Below are 8,221 nucleotides of genomic sequence, written 5' to 3'. Positions count from 1 at the left end.
CGCTCGTTATTTCTCCTCGTTCTCAACGTCCGTTTATGATCCACCCAACGCTCGTTATTTTTATTTGTTTGTTTTTCTTATTTTATTTTATGCTATTTCATTTATTTTTGTCTATCTTATTTCATTTGTCTTATTTATTTCTTTTATTTTTATTTTTATTTTTATTTATTATTTTATTTTGTTCTATCTACTTATTCTAGATATTTACTTATCCTAAAATATATATTTAATAATGCAATATTTACAATTTAGATAAAGGAATTTATAAAAATATGTTTTAAGGGTTTAGGCACATGTGTGATCGCACGCATCGTCCTTGTGCTGAGAACCTTTTCTCTTTCTTAAATAAAATTACAAAAATATGTTTTGAAGGTTTAGGCACATGTGTGATCGCACGCATCGTCCTTGTGCTGAAAACCTTTTCTCTTTCTTAATTAAAATTACAAAAAATACGTTTTAAGGGTTTAGGCACATGTGTGATCGCACGCATCGTCCTTGTGCTGAAAACCTTTTCTCTTTCTTAATTGAAATTACAAAAAAATGTTTTAAGGGTTTAGGCACATGTGTGATCGCACGCATCGTCCTTGTGCTAAAAACCTTTTCGCTTTCTTAATTAAAATTCAAAAAAATATGTTTTAAAGGTTTAGGCACATGTGTGATCGCACGCATCGTCCTTGTGCTAAAAACCTTTTCTTTTCCTTAAGTAAAATTAACCAAAAAAAATATGTTTTAAAGGTTTATGCACATGTGTGATCGCACGCATCGTCCTTGTGCTAACAACCTTTTCTCTTTCTTAAACAAAATACAAAAAAAAAAGGGTATGAAATCTTCAAAAAAACCCGAAAACATCAACAATTTTAAACAACAAATAGTCTTGCTACCCAGAACTACGTAACCCTTGATTCTCCATCGAGAGTGGAGATACGTAGGAGCAAGGCTAGTCCTTGTCAGGTTCACTTTCCCAAAAATCCAAATTTATCCATAATCATTTTCCAAACAAAATTTTCTAAACAATTTTCAAACAAATTTTCAAGCAGTTTTCTAAAAGAACTACGTAACCCTGATTTCTCATTTTGAATGAGAATACGTAGGAGCAAGGTCAATCCTTGTCGGGCCCAGAAAACTAAAAAATATGTTTTGTTTATTTTAGAATTTTATTTTAGGGGATAGTTAAACATTTTGAAAATCACATCATATTCGTGCATTTAGTTAAAGGTACTGCCTTAGGGCAGGCGTTGTGGGGTGCTAACACCTTCCCCACGCGTAACCGACTCCCGAACCCAATCTTTGGTTTTCGTGGACCGTGCTTTATCGTTTTATGGTTTTTCCGTAGTTTCCCATAATAAACTATGGTGGCGACTCCAAAATCTCTTTTTCAAAACGCGATTTCTTTTTGGATCGTCGTCCCGTCGCGATTCCGGTTGCGACACAATCTATATTTTTTCATCTTTAATAATGTTTAGTGGATGAAATAAGAAAGAGTGAAAATATGGATGGCGAAAATAATGTTAATTTTTTGTGAATTAAAAAAAAAAAAAGGAGACATACTTGTAATTATCTAATATATTTTCATATACTTTAATTCAATCAGGTTGTTTTTTAATCAAACATTTTTATCTTTTAATCTATTCTTTAGTACATTTTTATTTTTTATCTATTCTTCTTTACGTGAGAGTTTAGAAAATTGCATTTTAGAATTAACCGTATGATTAGAATAATGATACTTGATTATTTCATATTAAAAATTTAAAATATAAATAAAATTTTTATAAACAAATTTCATTATTTTTTTTACAAATCATTTCTTAAAACTCCTTCTCTTTTCTTTGTAATATATTTCACCAACCACTCATCTTTTTGAAGCTTAAATAGAGTATGATCTCTCTAAAAGTGAACTTTAAAAAATCATTTTATTAGTTTTTTCAATAGGGTAAATTGATTCTTTGCCTCTTTCTTATCAGTTGTGTTTTCTCATGCAAGTGGCTTTTATCAACTTGCATGTGGCAGTTGTGCTTGTTCTATGAATCTTTGTTGAGTAGTGGTCCTAATGTTATGTCATGATCATGTTTGCGTTGTTCATAAATACATTTTGGGTTATTTGTGCATCTAAGGGTGTTTAGGGATTCTTGGACTATTTTGGGTCATTTGTTAGGTAAGGGAAGCTAGTTATCTTTTTTCTTTGAAAGTTTGAATTACATGTTTGGTTTGTCTTAAGATTTGTTGAAATTATGATATTGGTGGTTAAGCTGTTGAATTTCTGTTGTTTGAACCGGTTGCATGTGGATTGTAATTATTTCAATTGATGTTGAATTTAGGGAATGGGAATATGACCATTTGAGCATATTCACACGCAATCTGATATTGAAACCTTAAAATTAAATAATTATATTAAATCAAATGTAGTCCATTGTCTTAGTTGTATGTGAAATCGAAGCAAAAAAGGGCCTATGACAGTGGTTCTTCTTACAACTACTGTCATAGACCCAATTTTATTTATTTATTTTCTATTTTCGTTTTAGTGCTTATGTTTTGTTAACTAAAGTAAAATGTGAACTGTTTTGCTTCGGTTTATAATTGAGGCAAAAAACCTTCCATTTTTTTACCTCGTCCTATGTCTTGATTATGGAACCACTATCAATTGCCGAAAGCAACCGTTGTCGTATCCTTCCCTAGATTAGTGATGGTTGAATATTGAATATTGGGTTCCCCTAACCAAAGACTAAGTGTCATCCATGGCCTAAGGACCTTCGGTAAAAGGCCGCCGGTATTTTGCGTTATTTTTGTATTCAATACCGAGGGCTCAAAGACCTTCGGTAATAGTCTAACTGACCGTCGATAAAGCACTTTTACCGAAGGCCGTGAGGCCGTCTGTAAATACCCTTCGGTAATCCGCCAATTTCTTGTAGTGCCATTAATAGACACGCTTCTCACTAGAGTCGGGCACTACCTATCGGTACCTATCTTTGCATGCTGAATACATCAACACACTAGGTAACTTAACCAAAAATGGCTGCAGATCGCCACAAGTAAAATTGTGAGTAGGCCTATAATTGAGGCCCATCCATGTGAGGGCCCATGGCTAGTAAAATATTCCTATAAATATTGTTTCAATCAAGTTATGATTTCACTTTTGAATTATTCATGCTTTGAATAGAATCTATTGACTTAAGTGTTGTAGAATCTTCTATAGGCACTCCACCATTCGGTAGAGGATAAAAGAAGTTTGGTGGACGATTACCAAGTAGTAGAAGTTCGTGAAGTGGAAGAAGACTCTTTAAGAGATACCTTCAGCTATGTAAGTACAATCATTATTACATGTGTTTGGTTTGTACAATTATTTATGGAATAAACTTGTTGTGGAGATGAGATTCATATATAGACCAAAAGTATTTATGTAAATGTTGTAAATCTTTAGTAAACTATATATTTAAATTAATTTTATGAAATATCTATATATTATTTTGTATACATTGGAGTTGAGATTTATTAGTAAATCAGACAACAATTCTTTTAAATAGGTCAAGTTAAGTTAGTTTAATTTTATTGTGTTGAACACTAACTTTATGAAGTTAGAGTTTGTTTATCAACAGTACTTGGAATGATTTAATATTATTAAGTTGGATATGATTTAATTGAATGATAATTGTTTTAGAGTGTAGAGTCCATATCAACGTCCAATGTCCAGAAAGTAGACCTAAGGAATCCCAAAACTATCTTATGCTCCAAGTCTCTTGTAGCTGTTCGTTCAAACCGTTCGGAGGGTACCAACAGAAAGTACTCTAATGTCAAAGTCGGTTTGACGTTTAACAGTTCAGATATTAATGGTGTAGTAAAAACAATCACATATCTCCTTATTTCAAATCTATATTATAGATTTCAAAATGAACATTTGATTAACAATGATCTAATTAGGACACAATTGATGATAATCACACTTCATCTTAAGTTGTTCAGCATTAGAGCTATTATTCTAACAATTGATCGGTCGGTCAAACTCCGTGACCGTTCAATACTGATAATGGTTTATTGGAGTGTCTTATTAACAATTTAACTATCCAATAAATCACAAACCAAACCGTCATAGGTGTACTAATCAAGAATGTAAAAAAATTATGTAATAATTAAATATAATAAAAAGTGTTAGCAATACAAATTTAAATATCGTATTTACAGTTAAAATTAATTTAAATTTTTTGTACTCTAAAAATGGTTAAAAAATGTCGCAGGCTTGTTCAAACAAATCTAGAAGAAGATTTCACATCCAGATTATTCATCTATGCAAAATTTTGTGTACAATTGTATAAACTCAATCTTACAAGAGTCTACTATTATATCAAATGCTTATGAATATACAATACATACATAGCAAAAGAAAAAGGGTAAAACTTATAATTTGATAAAATTTGTCCGTTGAATATTTTATATAACGTTTTTATACAGACTATCAGTTACAGAATTTCTTACACAAACAAATTTCTTAATAAAAAAAGTACTGACGAGATAAAAATAAGTAGAAATTTGACTGAAATTAGTTTAAACATAAACCTTGTATGAAATATTTAAGCAATTTTTTGTATAGAAATTTTATATTAATAATGTGACGATAAATGGTTGAAAAAAAAAACTAAGTTAAGTAGTTTATAATTTGGGCATGTGAAAATTTGAGAAGTTATTTGAATTTTCCTTGAAAGAGTCCTTCATCATAGGCTTGATATGCGTCCTTGACCTTGTTATATGTTGTACAAGAGGATTTTAATGTGCTTTTTCAGGGGTCTTTGGTCCACAGCAAATCTATTGCGTTTAATCTTCACCTCATGTTCCACAAAATCATGATGATGATGACCAAAAGAAAGAAAATCAACCTCTCACAGCGAGGGTCATGTTCAGAAGAGTATCAAAAGCTCAATGTTAAACACTAATTAATTTTCAATACTAAGAAATATGTGAATATTAGTAAGCATAATTGATCATGAAAGTAATTTAACATATATAAAATGAGAAAAATTAGAATATTCGAGATTTATCATCAAACTAAATAAAGTCATATTATGGATCAATTAATTGCATTTAAAGATTTTTAAATTAGTCATTTTTCTCTATAAAAAAAAGTGACAGATTGAAATCTAATTTATCAGAATATCTTTTAGAACTAAAATTTTGACGGGTCATCAAATTCTAAAAAAAATATAATATTTATACATTATCTGATGTGATTATTCACCTTAATAATAAAGTCTTAAAAGACTTGAGATGATTTCTTAACTCTCCACAACATCTTACATAGACTAATATTAATTCATAGTGTAATTTATCAAGACAATTTTTAAAAATAAAATCATGACAAAAATGAAATAATTGATCCTTTATATTAGAGAACTTGATGTTTAAACAATAATATATATATATATATATATATATATATATATATATATATATATATATATATATATATATTTAAAGATAAAAGTTCATTTTGAATTAATTTTTATATTAATCACTAGTAATTTATATTAAATTAATATAAAGCCCTGTCCAGCCGTTTATTTATTATTTTTTCTAAATAACTTTGCTTATTTTAGAATTGTTTTGTTTATAATTTTAGTTTTAGAGTTTTATTATTAAATCATGATCTGTTATTAACTTTTGTTGAATTTTAAGGACTTGTAGTTATAGAGTATATAAACTACGTTTTATTTAAACCATTTATTTAGGTTATTAAATTTGTTTATGTTCTTTTAGATTGACTCAATCTGTTACTATCTTATACGGTAAAATGTCACTAATATTACCCAGGAACAAATACAATTAGTAATGTTAACAAAAGTATCTCTAAAAGAAAGCCTGCCATGTTTTACTGTCAAATGATTCGTTTAGAACCAAAAATTAATATAGTAACTGAAATTTCAACATATATAAATTATTAAAAGGATAAAAGTAACTTTTTTTTTTAATCTTAAGAGAAGAGATAATTTAGACTATAGAGTGGCATTGGAAGGAACAAACTCATAATAGATACAATTTGTCCCTGCAATATTCTTCAGTTATATTACTTTGCTCAGGACATGATAGCTATATGCATGAAAGAACTTAAGGTCAGTAGTCAAACAAGTTACGTAGAGAAGACAACATGTGAAGTCGAATACAGGCAGTGATTATTTTATATTTCATTCATAATAAAAAAAATTCATTTTATTACAATTTCATCCATTAATTAGATATTCATTTAAAAAATATTTTTAAATATTTTAAACTCATAATTATCTATGAAAACCCGTATATATTTTAAAAGAATATTTTATAAATCTTTAAAATAAAATTTAAATTAAATTACAAAAAATATAACATAAATTAAAATTTTATTTTAATTAAATTTAATATGATATAAGTAGATTGAAAAATATTTTATTGCATATTTATCATAAAACAGTGATCATGGAAAATTTTTATATTATATACAAATAAGTTACATTGCATTGAAATTCACTAATTTTTTATGATATTATAATATTTATATTTATTTAAATTAATATTAATATCAGTGTAATATAATTTCAACATTTAATCTAATTTGCTTTTAATATATATTAAAATAGTTAGTTTAAAACTATTTTATAACATTTTAATTTTTTTTATCATCATCTACATTAATTGAAATGAGTTTGAGGATGAATCATATTTTCTTTCTCAATCTAAAATTGAAAATAAAGTTTTTTTTTTCCTTTTGCATTGATTGATGAAAATGGAGAGAAAACTAATTTACAAGAATCTTTTATCAGAGGTGTTACTTAGTTCTTTTCATACACTTAATCATAAGATTAAGATCTAAGTCTTATAAAAATTTATTATTAAGGTATTAGATTTGTAGTACGAATGAAAAAATATTTTTTGTTTTTAAAAAATATTTTTCTGTCAACAACTGAATAATTTTTGAGATTGTATTTTTTTATAAGACTTTTTTGCATTGGATTAAAAAAATTGAATTAAACATAACGTGTAAAATAAAACCTATAAAAGCTAAATTAAGATCACCTACAATGGACTTTAGATGTTAGAAGGAAATATCAATAATTTTTTTTTTCAATATCTCTTTAAAAAGGAAAACTGATCTTTCACATTCAATTTACTTTCACCTTTCAAAGACATTTGGTAGGTAAAGCTATTAATAATTATAATGATTCTCTGGTTTTTAGTTGGTTTCCTCTTGTTCAAAGCATGCTTTAGACCTCAATTTAGAAAAAAATAGTCATTAAACGTCTCTCAACACTTTTGGATCTTTTTCTATGTAAAGTCATTGACATGCTTCACCAACAAAGAGTGTTAGAAAAAAACTTCTTCGTTCATGAAAAAAAAAAATCATGTATTAGTAACGCTTTTAATATCACGATTATTTAAAATTGGCCTTATTTTTTAAATTGTACTCATTTATTAAATAGTTTAAATGACTCCCTTAAAAATGTTGGTAGTGTCTTTTTTTTTTCAACAAATAGAACTCATAGTTATTGAACAAACCCTATTCTAAACAATTAGATGGGAACCTATCCAAAAAGCTCAAACTTACACATTAGATATAATTAAATTGCTGTTAATGATGATATATATATATATATATATATATATATATATATATATATATATATATATATATATATATATATATATATATATATATATATATATATATATATATATATATATATAAAGATCACATTCATAACATTAGCATTGATGGAAAACTTTTAACTTTGAGTTTATTCAAAAGTAGAAAAAGGTTAACTGCAACAAAAAAGTTCAGTAGGGACAGATCAAGAAAGTTTCAAGTTAAAAGAAAAGTGAAATGTAATTTACCCTAAAAAAATAATATTTGTCAATTTGAAATTTTCTTCTTCAAAATTTAAATTGTTTTTTGATAGTATTTTTGTTAATCTTAATATTTTACTGTTATATATTTAAAAATTTTCCTGAAATAAGTATGCACGTTCTTTCATAATTTGAAAACATTGAGAAACTTCTAGCAAACTACTCAACTTTTTCAACTAGATCATGGTGAGTTTCAAAATTCTCATTTTGATTCATCAAAGTACATGCTATCATATGTGGTCTTAAAAGAATAGTAAATAAATTAGAAAATAAAAAATTTAAACCACTTTTCATATTCTTCTCTCATTTTTTTTATGCAGCAAACTTTTTCATAATATAATTGCACCTTGCAAAAAGCAAATGG

Source organism: Vigna umbellata, chromosome 1 (genome assembly GCF_029865625.1).
Source record: "Vigna umbellata cultivar VRB3 chromosome 1, Vumbellata_1.0, whole genome shotgun sequence".
Classification (NCBI taxonomy): Eukaryota; Viridiplantae; Streptophyta; class Magnoliopsida; order Fabales; family Fabaceae; genus Vigna; species Vigna umbellata.
Note: the sequence above shows the minus strand (reverse complement) of the source record.